The sequence below is a fragment of the Cupressus sempervirens genome, chromosome 5, assembly GCF_028749045.1.
Source record: "Cupressus sempervirens isolate cs-2001-9-10 chromosome 5, ASM2874904v1, whole genome shotgun sequence".
NCBI classification, from domain to species: Eukaryota; Viridiplantae; Streptophyta; class Pinopsida; order Cupressales; family Cupressaceae; genus Cupressus; species Cupressus sempervirens.
In genome coordinates this window covers 348,033,684-348,043,265 of record NC_143122.1, presented here as the reverse complement: position 1 = coordinate 348,043,265, position 9,582 = coordinate 348,033,684, and the positions used below count along the sequence as shown (strand labels likewise).

The window sequence follows — 9,582 nt, the reverse complement described above, 5'->3', positions numbered from 1 at the left end:
AACTGAAGATGATTATCACCAAAAATAGAGAAGAATACCATAAATCCTACTGCTATCTGTATCACCCTGCAACTTCCAACTTGTGTCAATGCCAAAAGACCAGCATTCTCACTGCATGCAAAAAACACACAATTTAGAGTTCTGAATTAGTCCTTATTCATGAGGGCCAAGGAGCAGTTGAAAGTTCCAGGCTTCTTACACTGATACAGTGGACCCATTTAGAGTTCCAAACATCCCATCCAACAAGATGACAATTCCCTGCAAAAATACTTATTAGATCTCCTCCCTAACCTTCCTCTAATAATGGTAATGTCTAGACACAAGGAAAAGAGGAACAAGAGAAGTAAAGAAGAAAAAGTCCACTCCTCACTTGCCAACCTATACCTCAGCTTAGGATAGATGGAGGAGCTATGGCACTTGCTTACCTTGACACAACATAAAATGCACCACTAGACTATCAATTCAAAGCACAATAATCAATATGCTTTGTAGCATATGTATAATTAACAAAGTAGTCAGCAACTACAAAAACAATTAAATATGAAGACTGAAATTTGGAATTTGACAAGCTAACCTCAATGAGTGAGACAAAAGTAGTAGCCATCATTGCAAATGCTTGTCTTGCATCAAATATGGGCACCATAAATGTCTTGTGTGGTCGCCATAAATGTGGAGAACAAGGTTAGTATAGAGGAAATGAAAACTAAATAAGTGTTTATTATATAAATGTTCTCTATTTTTTGAACCTTGAATTTTGGTTCTTTGAAAATATAACATTTTAAAAGCTAAAGAGATGCAAGACATCTTGTTGGATCTAATAGAATCCTAGGATAACAAGAACTTTGATATCTTCCCATAAAATCAACACATTTGAGAAAAAGGGGATAAAGCATCATATATTGTTGCATACCTATATTTATGTTCCACTTATACATGCTTCTGAATGCTGTGTACTAAATCATTTTAATAAAGTATAAAATTCCAAATGTAAGTTCTATAAAATTTACTTGAAATAATAAAAAATCAACAAAAACTACAACCATAGAAATATAAGAATAAATAATAGTATATCATTGTCTAATGATGGGGAAATAAGCTTCATCCAATAGCAGTAACTTAATTGTTTGACACAATGCAAAGAAGGAAAGAATTTCATCCAAAGTCCATAATTAAGTTTGCAAAAAACTTAGTTGAATCATCTAGTGCATCTATCATCCAGAGTAAAATAGAAACATGTAGAAAGTTTATCAAAAGGAGAGGGACATAAATAGAGCCATCCATTCCCACATTTTATAGATCCAGTGGAGATGGCAAGGCAGGTAGAGAGACAGGTGCCCCAATAGCAGCAGGTACATGCACAGGCACAGCAGCCAGTTTAGCCACAACAACAATCACGGGTCTAGCATTGGGTACAATAGATGCAGATTCTCCCATGTTAGATGGGATCAGCCCTAGGTGCCAGAGGTAGTGGGACTGGATAGAGTCGGTGCTGTAGGCAGAGCACAGAGGAGGAGGCCCCTTAGCAGGAGGCTCCATAGTAGCAGGTGCCACCACAGCTACAGGCACCACTACAACAGCAGGCACCACCATAGTGGTAGGCACCTGAGATGCTTGATGACGATATGCTAGATCAACCTGTAGCTAGGGTGTAGGATGTAGTACAGTGGTACCGAGAGCAGATCCTTCAGGACTCTCAATAGTTGGGGGACCTACAAATTGTAGTGGCAGTTCAAGATGTGCAACTAGTGGAGTGACAGCGGGATATAGATCTTTGGAGAGAGCGCACCAAGACTGCAGAGTGGAGATTGGAGCTAGCACAGGATGAGATCCGATTTTAATTAGCTTGAGCAATGTATTACTATGTTGCATATACCAGTGCGGTACCAGATGAGACACTCCAGGTGCAACACTTTTCTTAGTATGCGCGAGAGTCTGGGGGTGCACGACCTCCTGCCAGACTAGATGTGCCTCCGCCACCTACTGCTCCTGCTCCTCTTGGAGGCAAGGGTACAGGACAGAGTTAGATGCTCTGTGGCTGACTGTGATTTTGATCTCTGGCTATGTATCGATTGATGTGCCAGCACCAGATGTATCATTTTTGATTGATTACGCTCAAGTAGTGCCCATTTTTGTACTGATCCATTCTTTTGATATATATATATATATATATATATATATATATATATATATATATATATATATATATATATATATATATATATATATATATATATATATGAGATCTTGAGCTGAGTATTCCTATGTATCTATTTTTGCTTTACTTTGATGTACATGAGATGTATGTTGTACTTGGATAGAATGCATATGTATAGACTGACATCTCATGTAATGTTGCATGTTTTTGATTGACAGTGACAGGTATTCCATTGAGGAGCGCGAATCGATGAACCAAACGCTTGTGTAGCTGTGAAGAAACCTGACATGTGGAGATGCCCCCAATCCTTCATCACAAAGGGTAGGAACAGAATGACCATCGAGTTGTGTGCTTATGCAAGTGAAGTATGTAATGCAAGACTATGTTAAATGCAACCCTAATGCCAACTTTGATATCCTAAAATAGAAATGGATTTGAACACTCATAAGAGCTGCACAATTTGTATTTTTTGGGCAAATATCTATCATTTTTTTTACAAAAATCTATTGTTGGTCATGGAGTTATTCAATTGAGATTGGAGCTTTATAGTTTAGAGCAAGTACAATATAATAAAAAAGCATATTCAACTATACTTACTTGCAGAGAGAGAGAGAGAGATGTGCTTATGATTTTGTTGATTCATTAAAATAATGTAGTCTAGTGCTTTGATGGAGCAAATAGAAGTAGCTATAGAGCAAATCTTCTCAACTGCTAATGATGCAAAGGTATCTTTCTCTCTTTCTCTAAAGTGCTCATTTGAAGTAGGTACATTCTTGTGCACACACTATTAGTATCTATGAAATAGCCAGATGAAAAACTTTGTGAATTTGGACTTTTGTTTGTGATTAATACTTATGATTGCTTTTGTGCATGCTAGCAACTCGAGTAATTAACAAGATGAGCGTTATTCTATGTGTGGGATTTAACTGCAAGATCTGTCTACTTTGCTCAAGTACAAACCTTCTATAGATTTTGAAATGAGGAGTAGACCTATTTTCTTAAGTACAGTAGTTCTCATCATACCTGAATGACTGATCTTGAAAGCAACTCTTTTGAGTATTGCTTGACAACTATTTTGTATTCAATGTTCATTGATCCTTTTTTAACTTCAACCTATTGCCTACTTGTTTTGTTCATAGTTCATGCTAATGGCTCCCATATTTTTATTTTGATCCAGGGTGTTATCCTATTACTTTTGCTTTCCATGCTTCTGCCTTCTTCCATTATTGCCTTAGTTTTTTATCTGAATAATTATTGCCTTGTTTTCTCTCCTAGTAGGATGTTTTCTTTAAATGTTTCTTTCATCTTTTTTGGATTTATCTGGAGTATATGGTTGTCTATATTTTCTCTTTCTTCCATGTGCAACAGTGTCTCTTGGTATTTTCCTTCTCTAATCTATGGATTTTGTACATCTGGTGAAACATAAATTGGTAGTCCACCTACATGATATTCAAAATCTAGGAATTCACATCATGTGGTAGGATTCTTGTGCAAGAATGCATTTATATAGCACAAGAATACCTTAAGTGAAGCTTTGAGTAACTTTATGTTGACTTTTGCATCTAAAATGTAAAAGTTGCATGATTGCTAAGTACTGTCACATTTTGAAACTATATTTTTGGTTTTGTTTATTGAACTTATAATTGGGAGTACATGTGAGAGACAAAGAGAAGGAACTCCAATTTTTTGATGATTTCATTTTATTCTCAAATATGTGTAGCTATATGGAGGTATGTGTAGGCAACTTGCCAGGCTTGTTGGTAAGATGATGAAAATCTTTCCTACCATAGAAGTAGCTCGCCCACATTGTAAGTCAGGCATTCTGTCCTTATGTGCATTTCATCTAGCTCTTGAAAAGGAAAAATCCCTTTTTCAACATTGTGGAGATTGCAGAAAATTCTATTTGGTATGTAATTTTTACTGCACATAACCAAATTTGCAAAGAATGTCAACTTATGGGAGAAAAGGAATGTGTACCCTATAAAAAATTTAGAAAGAAGTAAACAAATTAGATCAAGATGAAATAAGATTATAAGTTGGTACAAGAAAGAGTTTCCACAACCTATTAAAACAAAAGTATCAACAATTTTGAATTATCTAATTAGTTGGACTTAAAAATGGTTTATGTTTTCTAAACTCGGTTCTTAATGGAGTTCCAACTCATTTCTCTTTCTTATCGAAAATAAGATACCTGAGACGTAACTAAAATGCAATTACTCAAAAAAATTATGCTCTATTTTTCAAATGTGTACATTTCATTGACTTATTCAATGTTTAAATAAAAATTTGTCTCATATGTGATACATTGCCAGGCGATAACAGGGGATGTAGTTTTAATCAAATTTGAAAGGGTTAAAGATGATTTGCTTCAGGGTTTACAACATCCTGAAGTCCTTGTACCACATAATCTAGCTTGGCAGGTGTGAAGATTGTGAATTATGTATATTTTTATTTATATATTTCCATGGCTTATTTCGGTACTTGCATGTTATGGATAAAATAATGCTGATGAATAAGTGAAATATTTTGGTAAATTCTATGCGTTGTAGTTTTCCTTTTGTTGGTAAGTTTGTGTTTTAATTCTATTGTTCAAGTGGTTTGTTCCAATATATACTAAATGTCATCAAAAAGATAAATTTTAACTTTATCATAATGTGTTATACTTGTTCTTTTTAGAAAGTACAGTCAAAATCCTATGCATTGGTATATTGTTTAGTATTTATTAATTTAATATATACCAAAGGTCATATTTTTGTGTAGATTACTGAAACTTTCAAGGAGCTTGAACAAGCAACATTTTCTCTTGAAGCCACATAAAAAGAAATTGGTAGGGATCTTATAACATTGTTGCAGCAGGACAAGGATGTCAGTGGTCTAAATGATATATTAGAACTAGAAGCTTTCCATCAAGCAGCTACAAGGTTGGGACTAGTATCTCCTAAAACAATTTCAATGGAGAAGAGAAGTTTGAGGAAGCAACTTGATAAATCTTGTTGTGAGGATGACAAGAGAAAAGAATCAATTATTTCATACCTCCTACACATCCTAAGAAAATACAACAAGATTTTCAGAAATGAATGTATGGATGATGCCGATTCTCAGTACTCTAATCCATGTTCTCCTACGGTCAACAGTTCTTTGGATGAAGCTCATGTTAATAGCAGGAGGAGTGACCAGGATGATTCTAAAATCCAGTCATTCAAACTAGGTTCCAAGGAAACTCTTAGAAGTTCCATGGGAATGTTGCCAGAAGTTCCTGAAGAATTTAGATGTCCAATTTCCTTACAGTTAATGTCAGATCTTGTGATCATTTGCTCTGGTCAAACATATGAAAGAGTATGCATAGAGAAATGGTTCAGTGAGGTCATGATATGTGCCCAAAAACATAGAAAAAATTATCGTATCTTTCTGTCACTCCTAACTACTGTGTGAAGGGATTAATTGCGAGTTGGTGTGAGAAAAACAATATCAGAGTTCCACAACCACCTCCCCCAACTTCTTTGCCTCTGATATACTAGAGATGGGATTGGTCAGATTCCATGAAAAGTGTTGCTGATGGTTGGTTGAAAAGAGTCAAGGTGGGATCATAAGATGATGACCAAGTTGCAAATTTTGGTGAGGGAGATGCTGGTGGTTTATCAACTCGCACTTTAGATCATAACATCTCCTCTAAGTCCACAGTTTTATCTATATAGGGTGAATTAATACAAATGAGTGGTACAGACCCTTCTTTGACTTACAATATAGTGGACGCTCAAAATCTAGAAAAGTAGAGTACTGAAAAGTATGAAAGATTGCTTGCAAACCTTAATTCATCAAGTTTAGGAGTACAGTGTGCAGCTGCAGAGGAAGTTGCATTATTGTGTAAGGATGATAGTGCTTGCTCTTAGATGGGTGCCAATAATTTTATTTCTTCTCTTGTGAATTTCCTACAGTCTTCTGTAGATGCACTAGATACGAAGGCTCAAGAAGTAGGGGCATTGGCACTTCTCAAAATGACTTGGAACAATAATAGGTAGACAATTTTAATCTAAAATGTTGAAACAATTTTTGGCATTTCATTCAACCATCTTTAGCAATCAATTGTTTAAATGTATTCATGTAATATCTACTATAAATTTCTTACAATTTTCTTGAAATTTTTATTTTGTAGGAACAAGGCATCAATTCTATCTTCAGGTGTAGTACCATTGTTATTGAATCTTCTTGATTCGAAAACAATTGAAGCAGCATTGGCAGTTTTACTAGCGCTATCTAGTTGGGATGACAATAAGGCAAGCATTGGTTCCTTGGGAGCTATTCCTTGCCTAATTAAACTACTAAGCTCAAACTCCTACCAATGTAGACAAGATGCTCTAAACTCATTATATCATTTATCCACAAATGCTGAAAATCAGTCCAGAATGGTGTCAATAGATGTTGTTTCCAAGACTGTTCATCTCCTCACTGTCTGTGAAGTTGAGTTTATAGAAATTTGCATTAGCATCTTATATAATCTAGCTTCCATTGAAGATAGAAGAATAGCGATTGCCAATACTGATGGTTACATCATGACTGTAGCAGAGCTGCTTGATAGAGGCACCCCTAAGGAACAAGAACAATCAGTGGCTATACTCTTGTTGCTATGCACCAAGAGCTTTGACCATTGTCAGCTGGTTTTAAGAGATGTACTTTGAAATCAACAAATACCCTCTTATATTATTCAAACATTATTTCGTAGACTTGTAGGAGAATGTCAACATGAAGCCAGAGTTGTAGCAATGGCCTGTGCTCTAACAATTTATGTACTTAAAGGTTAGACCCAATAAAACCAAGAAGGACACCTCTCATTCATAATATCCATAACAAAAAAATATATTATATCTTCATTTATTTACTGTCTACTCTTTTAGGGACAACATAAAATGTTTAGACTACTAAGCTAGTGACCTTATATATCAAGTCAAAGTACTGAAATAATTGACCAAAGCTCCTTCATTTCCTCATGCATACATGGATGATAATGTACAAATGACATTGGGGAATTCACCATTAAAGACAAGATTCTCAAAAATCATTCAAGTTACTGCCCAAGTCAATTCAACCACACTTTTAGTGCATTACAATAAACAACAGGCAATTCAACCTTCATCTTGGACCTTTGTAAAACCAAGTCAGGCATCTTCACTATATGCTAAGGTTTATGTGGTAGGATTTTAAATGAAACTGAAATAAAAGGAGTGAGAGAAGGTTCATTTGTGCAAGATATGTATCTTGTTCCTTATATAAGAACAAAAGCATTGTATAAAAATGAGCAAAGTTTTCCACAAAATTTACAACTCTAAATGGCCAAACATGCTTGCAAGCATCAATACAAACAAAATCAAGGTGCCAGAGTAATGTGCATGAGCAATTTAGTCCTGCCGGCCATGGCCTAGACATATGGGTGGAGCCTATGTTGCCACAAGTAATCAGAAACATGAATGCCACAAGAAAAAAATTACAAAGGAAATTACCCATGAGGAAAATACACAAATAGAAAACTCTGAAATAAACAGTCAAACATAACACTATAAGTTGTGCTTGCCACCCAAGTAGTTAGGCAGTTGCATTAAGAATTTTCTTGGGCTTAAAATATAGTTTTGACGCTAAAGTTGAAAGAAGTTATTCTTTAAAACGTTACTGCTCAAATTGCATATGCAGATTTAAGCTCTCATTAATCCTACAAGGCTTTCAATGGAGGTTATTCATGTTTCCAATTATTAAGTTAAATGCTTTCTCATCATTAGCATACAAATGATTATGTGCAATAGAAAAATCAAATGCTTTTACAGGAGGAAAAAAATAAGATATTGAATTTGAGGTGAGAGTAAAATTACCTCAGAAGATTTATCTCCTGGACTAAGTAAAGCTGATGATGAAATGATAGTCGGTGATGCACTCTGATATCTAGCAATCAATTGGGCAGAACCTGCTTTACGAGGATAAGGATGACTGGGCTTCCTTTTAGGCCTCGGTGGAGGAATTTCTATATCATTTACTTTCTCTATTGACAAGGAAACACCTCTACCTAAATATCCCCTTACCAACTACAAAGCATTGGAAAGAAACCAAATTTAGTGACACTCAAATTTCTACAACAACCAAATAAAAAATATTCATGATCTAATGCTTCAACAGTCCATTCAATTAACAAGGAGCTTTTTTTTGTTTTTGCTACACAAAATAGTTAATTTATTCTCTCTAGTTTTTGTACTTGTATTCTATAGACCACTACCAGAAAAATCTAATTTACTTTCATGATGGATTGTAATGCACAACATAAAAGTTAGCTCGAGTTGTTCGAGTTAATTAATTGCTTTAGTAACATCTTGTTCTACACAAAAACTCTAGAAATGAACTTGCATACAAATCAAATAGAATAAATGATTAAATTGGGTACATCATGTTGCTTGGTGAGATATTTCATTTAAAAGGCATCAGTTTAGGAATCAAAACCTAGCTTACCATATCTCATGATTTAACTCAACATGAAATTTTGGAAATGCATGCCTAGAGGTTTCCGTGCATTTTAGAAGAAAAATTTCAGTTCATTAAACTAGGGAAAACCCATTAATTATTTTATGTTTCGACTAATGAACGTATTTGGTCTTCAAGTAGATTGCTATGGTAAGAAATCGCTGAAGAAATTTGAGATTTTTCATATTCAACTTAAGATAAAACTTGGGGTTAAGTAATTGTAGGGCATTTGGATAGAAGTTTTAGAATTAATAAAAATAAATAAATTAACTATACTAATTCTCAAATTGGACTCACAACATTATGATTGAAGTGAGCCTAGGATTGCCATGTCCAAATTCACTACAAGAAATACTAAGCTATTTTTGAAATGAAAAGAACCACGTTAATTTAATTCCATAGAGCTATGTGGTAGAAGATATGAGATCACATTAGCTTATATTCCACATAGAGTGAGATGCATAAATTTATTTTTTAAGATTAAATGAACTAAGCCTTTGAGAAATTTACTTCAATGAGCTCAAACCTTAGATGCATGTTAGTAATTATGGAGTAGAAAGAAAGAGAGAGTTCTTTGAAGAAACCCCAAAACTGAATTTATCTACTATAGGTGCATGGATTAGGCTATTAAAAGTAAATGAACTAGGCCTTCGAGCAATTTACTTCAATGAGCTTAAAGCTTAGATGCATGTTAGTAATTATTAGAGCAAAGAGAAAGAGAGTTCTTTGAAGAAACCCCAAAAATTAATTTATCTACTACAGGTGCATGAACTAGGCCTGGAAGCAACTTACTTCAAATTTCCAAATATAAAATGGAGTTTTAGTAATAATTATGAATCAGTTAAAAAACTCACAACATAATTTTTCAATTTTAATTAATATTTGACTGAGAGGTTTACATGATTACCCAAAAACCACTAGTAAATGTA

At 34.5% G+C, this 9,582-nt stretch overlaps 1 pseudogene; it reads left to right on the top strand.

The window, feature by feature from the left end:
• Nucleotides 1-2,823: 2,823 nt before the first annotated feature.
• LOC149556139 (U-box domain-containing protein 45-like) lies at nucleotides 2,824-6,831 on the top strand (annotated as a pseudogene).
• Nucleotides 6,832-9,582: the final 2,751 nt, after the last annotated feature.